Source organism: Trematomus bernacchii, unplaced genomic scaffold (genome assembly GCF_902827165.1).
Source record: "Trematomus bernacchii unplaced genomic scaffold, fTreBer1.1, whole genome shotgun sequence".
NCBI lineage: Eukaryota > Metazoa > Chordata > Actinopteri > Perciformes > Nototheniidae > Trematomus > Trematomus bernacchii.
The window spans coordinates 4,529,007-4,542,440 of NW_022987821.1; positions in this window are offsets into that span (position 1 = coordinate 4,529,007).

The following is a 13,434-nucleotide window of genomic DNA, read 5'->3' on the forward strand; positions in this document are numbered from 1 at the left end:
ATGCCCTGCGCACTTCTTTTGCCTGAGAACAGGACATGAGACACCATCTTAAGCTACAGCCTGACACAGATGGTGATGGAGGGAAAGCAAATTCCCGCTCACCTCAAGGTTGAAGTAATGTAAGGCACATCAGGTCTTTTGTCATATGTTCCATGAAAGCATGAAAGCACTATAAAAGGGCCAGAGGTTGGCTTGGAACATATTAGGAATGATCTTTGTGCTCTGGGGAAATACTGAGACAGCTGCAACCCACACAAACACATAAGCAATATAGCTTTGAAATGTCTTTGAATGCCTCGTGGGAGCTCCGCATTGTCCCCACATCCCTCAATGATCAGTTCTTTTTGCATTGTTTACAGCACACAAGAACCACCTTCATGGAAGCAATGTGCAGTGAGTTTGCCTTGCAGCATAACTAGATGCACATGCGTAATCTAACCAAGGTAAATCACATGGAAACCAAACGGTGGATTTAGGATTATCCTACCACTTCCCAGCACATCTCAAGATGATCTCCCTGCATGTCCATAGGGAGAGGAGAAATGGACACGAGAATCAGCTCGACATCTTCTGTAATCTTTATGCAGTGAGAAATAGTCGTCTCTTAAAAGCATGGCACATTGAATATTCACTTTAATCTGTTTTTTTGCCCTCCCACTAGCACTGCAGTAGATGATTGGGCATGTCCGCCCTCATCAGCAGGTCTTATAGGCTCCCTGTTGGGGCCAGACTGAGCTGCTGATCAGGTTGTTAAGGGCTGTTGGAACAGCGTAGGTCATTCTAATCCTAACCGCTGACAGCAGGGGGGTTCGAATAGCTCTCCTGAAGGACAATATAGGTTAATCTGGATAATTTAGCCGAACGCATTCCTCTCCAGACACATTTGTGATGCTGTATAATGACCGTAAAACGACGCGAACCAGAAAGAAAAGGATGCTCATTCATGCATTCGTCTTCGGTTTCATTTCATGACTTTGCCGTGGTTAGTGTGGATGAATCTGTGTATAGATGTTCAGCCTCAGGCCCCTTTTTTTTTCCGTTATAGACATCAGATGGAGGGCAGTGTGAGTCGAAACACAGATTTCTGCCACAGAGTGTGGAGAAATGTTTTTGAAGTTTTGACAGTTTTGAAGTTTAAATGTTGTGAAGCGTGGGTTTGGGTTCATCTGTTCTCACCATCTTCGCTGGAGCTACTGAAATAATTTGAAAGCCGGGTGAAGCTGAGGTGGGGTGAATGCCACAGTTGAGTGCGACAGACTGAGACACCTGTCAATCATTCAAGCCCACACATTGCATGTTAACCCTTACTTTGACCCTTTGGTGACAAATACAAATGAAAAGCAACTCAAAGCAGGGGGAAATGCAAACATTACACAACATGGTAACAGCTTGCATCATCACTTTCGTGAGAGAGGACTGTAATTGTTGGTGTATTCAGCAAATGGTTGCACAGCAAGAGCTCTTTATTTAATTGAATTGCAGCAAAGCATCTGCCGTTTGGGAACATCAGACGTAAAGTCGTTTTTGGAAACATGCCTGTGAAAGAGATTTATAAACATTTTCCACAGGAGATGATTTTATTTTTATTTTCAAGCATGACATCCCAGGAAGGTGAGATAGAAAAGCCAACATTCTGGATATCATCTCCTGCCTGTCCGTCCATCTGCTCTGGATCAAACTCACAAAAAAAGGTCCAAAGAAAAGCTCAATGTTCCACGTATTATGAGCATGAGTTTCCCAACCGCTGGACAAAGCACTTGCAGCGCTGGTTTCCCTCTGCCCGCTTCACGCTTGCCTGAGCCTGAACACATGACAAGCCAAACCCGAAGGCACGGGTTGGGGGGGGGGCGGAGGGTGGAGGGGGCTGGCGAGGCTGCACACGAGGAGGAGGGGAGATGTAAGAAAAGAACCTAAGTGTTTTGATTTGCGAGCACGCGGGGTGTGTGGATGCATGCCTCTGCGCGTTCACTCTCACCTTGCTTTCCCATCCCTCCCTCTCTGCTCCTCTCACTTTCTCCAGCACTCTCTTGTCTCTTTTCAAGGTTACTCACTGTTGTTTTTCTCCGACTGGAATCTTTGCACGCTTCTCTCCCTTTCTGTCGGAGGACCATGTGAGGCTCTTCAATGTAAGTGCCGCCTTTGTTGCTTAATTCACTTTCATTGGGACCATTCCTTTAGAGGCAATGGGTTTAGGGTCTGTTCTCTTTTTCTTCCTCGCAGCACATGCACAATGGGATGTTATCCATCGGAGGGGCGGAGTGGGTTGGGATGGGAGCGGGTGGGGGTGTTTTCGGGGGCTTGATTGCTCCATGTGGTCCAAGCGTGGGAGTTGTATGCACGTGTCTGCTGCTGTCATTGTCTCAGCGCAGCTTCTGCACAGCTTTGTCTTCAGTTTGAAACCGGGTTTTTCTGCATGTGTTGCTCATTGACTCGTTGGCTTTGTATATGATAGTAAGGACCTCAACATTCCTCATTACAAGTATGCGAGAGTTTGATTTAACTGTAAGTAGAGACAAACAACCATTGTTCAAATGGAAACAATGAAATGCAATAGTTTGTTATATAAGTATACACAAAATAACTTCAAAATAGGGATGTTATGCCTTAATACTATACTTCACAGAGGTTTTTCACACTTTTAATGTGCTTAAATGTGATTTGTCCACATAAGCAGCTTTCACTTAAACTAAACAATTTGATTGCAATGCATTTGTACCTGTGAATAATTCATTGGGTCATATATTTCCATGGTGAAGTGTGTTTGAGTTTTGTTTGAAACACAGTTCAACCAAATGACCTTTGTGTCTACCCTGCGTGATAAACTCACAAACATGCCAGGTTGTTTTTCCCACTAGCTTTTAGCTGTATCCTGCAAGTACCCAGAAGCCCTTTGTTTATTTATCCCAACGTATTACCCAATTTATTCTGTGTTCTTTGTGTACATGAGCCAATGGCAAATTGCTTGTTTGGACTTCTGTGCATATAATGGAAGCCAATGTTCCACATTTGAACTAAATAAATCATAATGCTAAGTCTTCAGTTTGTCAGTATAATGGGCCTCGCTTGTATACCTTGTTAGTCTCTGTGGTGACCTCGGAGTACTTTCAAATTAAGAGCTTTTATGATGTTTAGTCAAAACCAAACATAAGATACTTCAATTTAAGTCTTCATGTCTAGAAGAGACTCTTTAGGATTTTTCTAAGAGCTGTATAAAGTTTATAACGCTAAATAATATAAGCAATGTTTTGAGCACACTGATATCTTCTCATTTAAAGCAACAACTTTGATTGACAATACGGTTTGCTTCTCATTATATTTCACTCTATTGATGTGTTTTGTGGAATTATTCAGTTTTGATTGCATTCTTCTTCATTAAATTCCTTCCCTGCTTAGAGCTGCTGGGTTTTAATGCAAATATGTCCCCACTCTCTGCAAAGATTAAAAAAAGTACAGTTCACATTCAATTCCCTCAGGTCTGCATGCATTTCTGTGAGGTTTCGGCATTTAACATCCTCCCTTGCTTCACTGCAATGCATTGTGTCTGAAGTGAATTGCAACTGACATGGTCAATGAATAATACAGACGTGTATACACTCTGTTATCAATTATAGAAAACTTAACCAGGCTGCATGCTGAACACAGAGGTTTATAGTGAACATGTGTGTTCATCTGCATTCCTCTTTAGCAGGCTATTTTTGTAAATGCTTGCTCTGTATTTTCAGACTGTTGCAATGGTCTCTGGTGCAAAGTGTTTGGTTCATTAAAGTCGCCACACAAACACACACAGCTCTGAATATTGAAAAATGATGTGAAATGGATTGAGCTGTTGGTGCAATCAATGGGATGTCTATTTGGCCGATTGGTAATCTACAACTTACTTAAACGCAAAACATATCACGGCGGTGGACTAAAACCTATGAATCATCGAAATGTATTTTCCCCTCCAGAAACTCTGAAAAACAACCCTGTCGTATAGACAAATGGCAATTCCTGTTTCATGCATTTTAATGATGGTTTTGCAAGCCAAAGAGAGTGAGGAAGTGTTTTAAGAATCACACACTGATGATGATTTACTTATGAGGTTTTAACATGGAGTGTTTTGAGGAATTGTTTTTACTTTATTCATAAGGCCCGGACCACATTATGCTTATCTTTTGTAGATTAGATTTCCAGTAGTCGTGGCAGTGCATTGACCTTTTCCTTGAAGACGGATGAAATGTTTCATTATTCACTTCTAGGCGAGCCAACATAAACCGTTTGAGGTAGCCATTACTGCTGCGGTCATGGACGTATTCGCACTTCACAACATCCTCAGTCACTCCTTTTCTCATTATGGATTCTACACACTCCATCCTCTATCCGTCCTGACAAGTGGAGAGGATGGTGCTCCTGAATGCAGCAGGATGTGACAGTTGGGTACCTGGAGCTACTGGCGCTGAGCTAAAATGAAGTGAAACGGTGTGAGGATGACGTACAGGTAAAGTAAAGGTGTTGGGAGAGGAAATGTTGTTTTTAAGGCACAAACCTTTAAGACTCTGTGCCCAGTGCCGTTTATCTGAGTTGCATGAGTAGTTGTAGGTAACACTCTCCTTTGGTTGCTATGCTGTTGCTAGAAGCGCAGTTCTTCGACTGTCTATTCCTCGCTGTTGTTGTTTTTCCAGGAAAATGTCTATTAATTCCATTACATTTTGGTTAATAATAGGAAAAACTGCTTTGATTTTTTAAATATTACATTACACATTAAAAAAGTCCCTTTCGCAGTCCTGACTGTCTGCAGTATGCTCAAATAATTTCCAGTTTTAACACCCTGTTTGCCATATTTGGAGCCCAGCAGGGTATCGAGCTAGGAGGCCATGGCATCAGCGACTGCCAATGTGTCCAATCTTTTTCATGCCGAGCCAAACCCCCCACATTCCAACTCTAAAATCCCATCTCTCTGCTGAGGACTTTGAGAGCTTGGCATTCACGTTTCAGCTCCCCAGCAGCCAAACTATGGCTCCTTGCCACCTCCTTGTCTTACACCAAAGCTCAAGAAAATGAATAGAAAGAAAAGACAGGGGGGAGATCTTGGAGAAAAGTAGGGGGAGTTGTAAAGGCATTTTATTTGCAATGAAGCCTTTAATCTACCCTCGGGTGATTGGGCTTAATGAATGGGCTGGTTTGTTCTCCGGGTGACCAAACATGGCACTTGAATGTTTGTCTGCACAATGACAAAGCTTGAGAGAGCCAAAGACACTTGGCGATGAGATGGACCGTGAACTAGTCAAGTGCCCGGTTCTCTTCTGTCTGTGCTCAAACACACAGCTACGTGTAGGCGATCCAACTTCTCTCAATGCATTGTGTCCTTGTGCCAGCCACTTCAGGACAATAGTAGATTCTTACTATTGTTTAATGTGCTGGGAAACTTGTGAAGAGAGCACTAAGAACTCCCGTCAGAATGACAATAATCTGTAATACATAATAGGGTATCATAATATTTCAGGAGTTGCTATCCAGATCAGCCTTTGTTTGACAAACTTATCTTCAACACGGTTCATGCAAAAGCCAATCAAAAGTGATGCAGTTTGTGCAACAGCCAATTGCAATATCAATCAACAACACTTTGATTTGGGTAACACCAACAGAGAAAAGCGAGTTTATTTCTGAATAAAAAGTTACATTTGTGTATTGTAGCTGGTGTTAACTAAATGACATGATAGCAAACTAGGGCTGGTTGCTCAAAATCAGTTTCATCTCCTCAGGCAACAATGCAAGATTATAGTTTACCATAGAAACCAGACGTATATTGAAGCAATGCAAGAGCAGTGTTCATGTTGGGATGCAGTTTCTGGTACCGGTCAGACATTAAATATAATCCAAGCAGTCAAAGTTAAGTTTTAGGTCATAACTTTAAATTAGGCGTTGAAGCGATACACAACCAATTTAAAACTCTAAAAATAAAAGAGTGGAAATACTGTGTTCATGTTACAAAGTAATCCACCGGGAATGTGCACTTGGTATTGCCGAAATGTGTTTGCCAAGTCAAACACTTTCGCATTTCTTTGTAGGCGCCATCTGCATTGGCACCCCTGCTGAGCCAAGTCAGCCGTCCCAGTAAAATGATTTAGTGCGTTTCTTTTTTCACGCGGTGCTGTTGTCTTTATGAAGATGGCTTAACAAAGAATTCACACCAGACTCAAGACTTCAGCGCCACAAAATTGCTACTTGAAGAGTCCATCTGTTCAATCTGCCCCGCTCTCTGACCTCCTCACAGTGTCACTGTCCTAAAACCAACCGGCAGTGGCCAGACAAACTGTCTATACTTGGCGTTAATTCACTGAAAACATTTTGGAGGCAAATAACGGCAATATACTGGACAAGAAAAGTTCTCCAAATGTCTCCACGACGAGTGTTATTGATGTACACCAGAGAGCTCATGGTTGAACTGGGGCAATAACACGATGGATCAGCGATGGAGTATTATCATTGAAGGGGAGACATTGATTATCTGATTGATTATTAGAGGCAATATAACCCTGATCTTAGTTTGTCAAAAAGAAAACAACAAACCAACTCCTTAAAACCAACAGTATATCATTTGAAGATTATTCTCAAAGACATAACAAATGGACACTATTTGTCTCATGTAGTTCACAAAGTGGGTGCATGTGCAGCTTAGTAATGCATTGATTAAAGCTGAAGCATTGTGTGCGTACTGCTGCCTGCATTAATCAGCTCATTGATTAGCTGAAGCTCAGAGTCAATATCGGGCCGACAAGCAGAAGCGGATCGATGTTTCAGGTGCAGCGTTGCGGTTTATAACCAGTACTTTCATTATTACAACTATTTATTTTGGGTTCATGACAAAGAGTCGAGCTGCTTTTCTACTTGTTCTGCTCAACTGAAAGAAAATTAAAATCAGATTGTCCACACAAATGAAGACAAGCTTGCAAAAGAATGGACACTGACATATGTTTTGCCCCATCTAACAGCACTGCCACCAATGAATCCAAACATGATGGCACCCAGGGCCAACACAATCAACACAAACAGTAAGATTATAACTAAACTGAAATAAGTCTTTGTCTCTATGCATGTCTCTGTCCTTTGAGCATCTTGGCATCTGATCAACTTCGCAATTGGCGAGTTTATTGCTAACCAAGGAAATCTAGTGTTGAGTTGTTTGGATGAACATTTCTCGAGAAATCTGCAAAAGCAGAGCAAGCTATTTGATCACTTTTGGTCTTGAGGGGAAACCACAGAAGGAATGTGTCCAGTCAACAGTATCACAGTCACTGAGAAACCACATTGTTTGAGAAAATTGTACCCAAATGTAGTGATAAAAGGGGATAGAGCTCAATATCTTGGAGGAAACTAAGTTACATCTGAACTGTAAAAGCATCTATGTAGCATCAGCAAGAAAAGGGTACAACCTGATGCGTCCAATAGGAATGTATTTCCTTTATGATAAGGTTAAATATTCTTAGTTACTGAGCAATTTTCCATCACCTTATAATGTATGACAGTGTTATTTCGCACTTCTGTGCATCTACACAATATATATTGATTTGCATAAATAACATATTTAGCAAGTTTCTCTACGCACCTTCAATGTTTATTGCGTATATCTTATATTATGACACTATATGACAATACAGTCAATGTTGCATGGTTTTTTTCAAAAAGTGGTGCACCACAGGGCCATCGTGAAGGAACCCTGGTGTTTGTGGCAAATTCCTGTGCCAATATATTACATTACATTACATGTTACTTGTTAGACGCTTTTATCCAAAGCGACTGAAGTGTCTTGCCCAGGGACAAAACGACATGCTGACTGCAGTGGGGTTTGAACATGTGCTCCCCTGATCCGAACACCAACGCACTAATCCACTGCGCCACACGCCTCCATAATTATGTTTCTTTACATAATCACTAGTGTCGGCTTCTTCATGATCTACTGCATTTAGAAATTGACAAGTGTTAAATAGGAGAGGATGCTCTTTGCATGGAAGGGCCAAACACTTAAACACACACTGATGTCTCTGTTTTTAGCCAGCTTGTTTAGAATCGATTACTTAGTGCCAGCAGATAAGGCATACTGAAATGTTTGATGCAGTGCATTTCAAGGGAGAGTAATGCAATATCACTAATGGTCGTATAGATTGCTTTGCTTGTTTTGGAGAGCAGTAACTACAAACACGCAAGCACACACACACAGTCCAACAATGTCTCTTTCCAAGCTTTGGAAAAGTGCTGTGGGAGGTTTTTTGATTGAACTTCTGAGGTCAATGTGTGTGTGTGTGTGGGGGGGTGTGTGTGTGAGCCTGGCAGTATTTATCTGTGCTGATGTTAGAAGAATAGAGACGAGGTGTTGGCTCAGCCTGAGGGGACATCTCAAGTTCGATACATAAACAAGACATGTAGAAAGGGCAAGCGACCCTGTTGGAAGCAAATGTCAAAGAAGCTCTGTCTCCCCGGGACGCACGCCAACCTGTCTGTGTACCTGAGTGTCAGCCTGTCTAAATATTGCATTAGAAGTCACAAACATATTTGTATATACGTGTTGAACCTTCTCCATTTGTTTATTACTTCTGTGAGAAAGGAAGTGTTAGTTGAGACGCTAGTTTGTGCAGCACATATATGGAACTCAGGAACTCTTCCTTAACTTTGAAAATGTTGCTAGTGAACACAATCCAGACAGCAAGTGTCACAATCTAATGATTTAAACACACTCCCTGATCCAACACATTCTACGTGATAGATATGTCCCGCCCCTTAGCCTAAGTGGTTGAGCAATCACAACAGAGTCGGCCAGCTAACCAATCAGAGCAGACTGGGCTCTGGTTTCAGACAGAGGGTGAAAAGAGGTGCTGCAACACAGGCAGTATGAGAAAAATAAAGAGCTTTTTGAACATAAAGCATGGAGACATGTCACAGTAGAGACACACAATACAAGTGTGAGCCTGAAAATGAGCCTCATACAGTATAAACATTTCAATGTTTCATTCTTTGGTTCTACATTTGGATCTCAGATGCCTTCAAACAGCTGTAAACCTGCTAAGCAGATCATTTAAGATGATTAAAATCACACCTGAGCTTGAATACAGTGCTAAATATTTCAAACTATTAATGATCCAACTGGGACCATCATTTATTCCATTTATAATTCATGGCTGTCTTATACTGTAGTCCCCCTGCCATCACTGTACGAAGCCCCCTCCCCACCTTCATACAAAATGCATAAACTTTGATTAATGTTCCCGCTTTGGATTCCTCTCACCGACTTTCATAGTCATCTGTATTCCCCGCTTACATCTCGGATTCTTTTTATGGCCGTACAAGCTTTCATATTCAGTATAAGCAAAGATGTTCCCACTTCCTGCTTCTCCTGTGTGAGTGTGTGCACTCTCCGTGTCACAGGTGATGGCAGGCCCATAAATCTGAATATTTCTTCACTGCCAGGCTGAACTATAGTACATTAACCATAGCATTACATTTAGCACACACACGTACAGTACACACACACACACACACTGCAGAGACTGGAGCAAGGGAGGTCGGAGAGGCTGACATTCACTTATAACTTATTCATGCTGGGAAAAAGTCAATTTTTTATCACCACAGGGTGTAGCAGCAGTATATGACTTTAAAATAACAGCTTGCCATCAAATAGTGTTTCCTATTGCCTCCTTCAGGGGTCCAAATGAAAAAGTTGAGCCACCCAAAGTGTGGTATGGTATTATCAATGCATTTCTGTGCACACGGTAGGAATCTGTGTCGCAGCTGGAGCAGTTTCAGGCTCGGCGGATTGAATCATCGAGAAAGATTCATCCTGAAAGGTCACAAGTGCTACTGAACAGGCTTCTCCCACGTATGAATAGTCAGAATAAATATGTCTTATGTCATTTTATAAAGACTTTGTTGGAAAATAACAAGAGCTTCTGCTGTTCTTGATGAACTGAACTCTATTCAGGAGGTTCAATACTGGGTACAAAACACAAGCAGAGCATTGTGGGAAAGTATGTTCATGCACTAATTGGAGGGTTTCACATTTGGACATAATTAGGAATTTCATTTGAATATGACAATACTTCACGGAAGAATATGAGACCCTAATGATAAGCTTTCACTCTGGGCTCAACAATAAGAAGTGAAGGTTTTTTTCTTTTCGCTTCATCACACCATTATTTCACTCAATACAGCCAGGCGGCTTTGCTGCACTTTCTCTGTGTGAGCTTTTTTAATAGATAATGCAGTGACGCCTGAAATAGCACATTAGCTTGAAGACAAACTCAGCTGTGTGTCACAGTGGTCGTCGTCTCATGCTTCCCACACGCTGCATGATATCCAGAGACTTATTAAATGCAGTGGGTGTGCAATTATCTCATGTTAGTCTTGATATGATATTAGCTTTGGTAATGTTATAGCATGTACAATTATTTCTCATTTTTGCACATTTTTTAATTAACTTTGAATAGAGAATGTATTTTAGGAGCTGGTAACACCCTGAATGATACCTGACCTGGAATTAAACCTTCCTACCTTCTTTTCCCCCTCTCAATATAAGATGATAATTAAATCACAAGCTCGTTGTTTTAGGATATCAGGTGTTTTTCATTGGGATTATATAAAGTTGTCATGGTGTGCCAGCTGGTGTTGGTTTGGGTGGAGGTCGAGCAGAGAGGATGTGACTCCTTTCCGTGACAGTTTGAGGACACATTGGCTCTGCTGACAGCTAATAATGATGCTGTCTGACACGCATATATATATCCAAGTGTCTATGTGTGTGTGAGTCCATCTGTGAGTATGTTTATCAGTATTTTTGTGTGTGCTTTTGGCCATTGAAGTGTCCGTGTGCTTCATGTGTTTGGGCTGATTTGCAATAGCCTCTATGAGGTTGCAGTGAATTTATTTGGTGTGACAGAGGACGACCTTGAGCCATTGCTACTGGTGAATGTGTCAGATTCAGGCAATGGACCTAGTTATGTGTGTTTGTGTGGTTGTTGGTATGCATGCATAATGTCCAAAAATGGCTACTCTCAGCTTTGTCATAAAATGTGACAGGAAATGGCTCTTCTTTATCGCCCTGGAAGATGCTGTTTTTATCACATCCACTTTGATTATCCTAGTCAAAGGGAGCCAGCAGAGTGAAGATTCAGTTTATCATTACTCACTTTGAACTCGATTGCCTCATGTTCGTTGTTATATTCACAAACGGCAGTGAATCAAAATATTTCCGTTGATCGCCTGACCTTTTTTGAATTCTCGGACTCACAATGGCATTTGAAATCATCTGCACAATGCTTCCTTTTCTTAAGAGAATCTCATGTTCTGTACTCTTGAATCACCGGAGGGGATGTTTGCCAGGTTTGACGGACAGTTCACAGATGGACATGATTACACACACACACACACTTCAGAGTCCTTGTTTCAAGTCTGTTGAATCACCTAATAAACACGTTACTCTCAGTCATAATGAGTGGTCTCTTCTGTGCTTGCAACTCACATTTAAAGGGCCAGTTCACCAAAACTACACTAATTAAAAGTGACTCCTAGTAAAGCCATTTACATTTGATCACTTCTCTTCTACCACAAATATCCACTTCAGAGGAAGTAGTGCAGCGTTATTTGATGTTTATCACGACTTTATCTCCTGCTCCCCCCTCTGTATCTCTTAATCTGTCTGCATGGCTCCCCCTCCCCCTCTGTTCCTCTCTTAAACCTGTTTTCGGGGCCTTTCTGTAGTTTGTCCCTGATTAGATCAGTTTATTCCCTGATTCCACTTGACAGAGACAGATAGCTCACAGACTCCACAGCATAATCTAAAGCCACAAAGTCTCTGTCCGGCTGGCACCAGCTGCATCTTCTCCTCTCTGATTGAAGCCACGCTTTACTGCCCGCATGTGAACTTAGTTAAAAAGGCCAGAGGTCAGTGAGAGGGTAAATCTGTTTTGCATTTCACGAAAGTGCCCAAACTTTGACTAACTTTAAATGAGTAAAATACAAATGTAGTCAGGGCGCCAAAGGGAGACACGAAAGCACTCAAATGTATGCAAGACCGGCTGCCAGCCTCCCATGAGTCATGCCACATGAATGCATATCTAATGTACTGTCCAAGATAGTGATCAGCAACTGGGAGGGGTTTTAAGACACTGTATATCTAAGTCGTAAAGATGCCTCTTGAAGATGGAGCTCATGGATATGTGTAAGTAATGGATGTGTCTTTTTGCACAAATGAAACCTGGAGGGGATTGACTAAACCCTTAAAAAGATCAGTGTGTTGTGGTCACGTGTCTATTTGCACATGTGTGATGTAAAATCCCACAATCCCAGACTACCCACAGCGTCGGTGACCTCTCCAAAGGTCCTGGTCGTAACCCTGTCTTGCTTGATCCCTGAAATGGTCTCACCCCGAGAGAAGAGACGGACTCCACCACATTCCACTCATTCCTGGTTGTTAAAAATAAGACCTCTTTAAAGTCAGCCGAGACTAGCTTTCCTAAACTCACAGAGTGGTCATTGGCAGGTTGGGAATCAAAAGCAAGAGGAGGTTTTCCCCCCCCCCGCATTGCACACAAAGCAGTTTATGTTAAGCAAACAATAAAAAAAGTAGTTTAAAAGAGGCTTTGTTTCCATAGCTGAGCTTTTATCGTCTCTTTGCTTGATTTATCTTGTGCCATTTCAAGTGAAAATCATGATAAAGTATGCCAAATAACTGCAACATCATCTTCCTGGTATTAAGTTTTCTCCTCAAAAATAAAAAAGTTGTCCATCGTGCGTGACAAATTACGGCTGAACTCAATACCCTCTGTCTGCACTCACACAATGTCATTTGAAGCTAAAACTGAAATATCACCCGGAGCAAGGCGGGAACATGTAGTTCAAGGTGAACAACTCGACTTTGCGGTGTTGACGTAGAGGACGCCTGGAAAAGCTTCAGTACGGAGGCTGATGAGACTTGAATGGATGAAGAGGCTTTGCATCTGTGTGCTTTCATTCTGAAGAGTGCTGCTGGATAACCTCCAACTTTGGGGAAATGTAACCACTTTGCAGTATCTATATCTACTTTGTGTGTGCATAGCTGTGTCCCTGCAGGAAAAAAAACGTTTTATTCAAGCTCATGGTACCAGGAAGTCCCATTGGGATTAACCAAAAATACACTTACAAGAGAGACCTGTACAAGGTCTCCAACTTCCAAAGAGTTGAGTTTTATTTGCACATGTTTACTGCTGTGCTAATAGGGTCACCAAACTTAGTGCAAACACTGTATTTGTGTGGTGTCTCTTCCCAGATCGTAATGACATCATCCTTAAAAGGATAGCATTCAACATGGAACAAATTACAGAAAGTAAGGAGACTTCTTGGAAAAGGCCTCCACCCATTTTGTGTTACTTGTAAAAATGTCTCTATAGCAGAACACGATGCATAAGGACACATTTTTACCAACTAGTGATT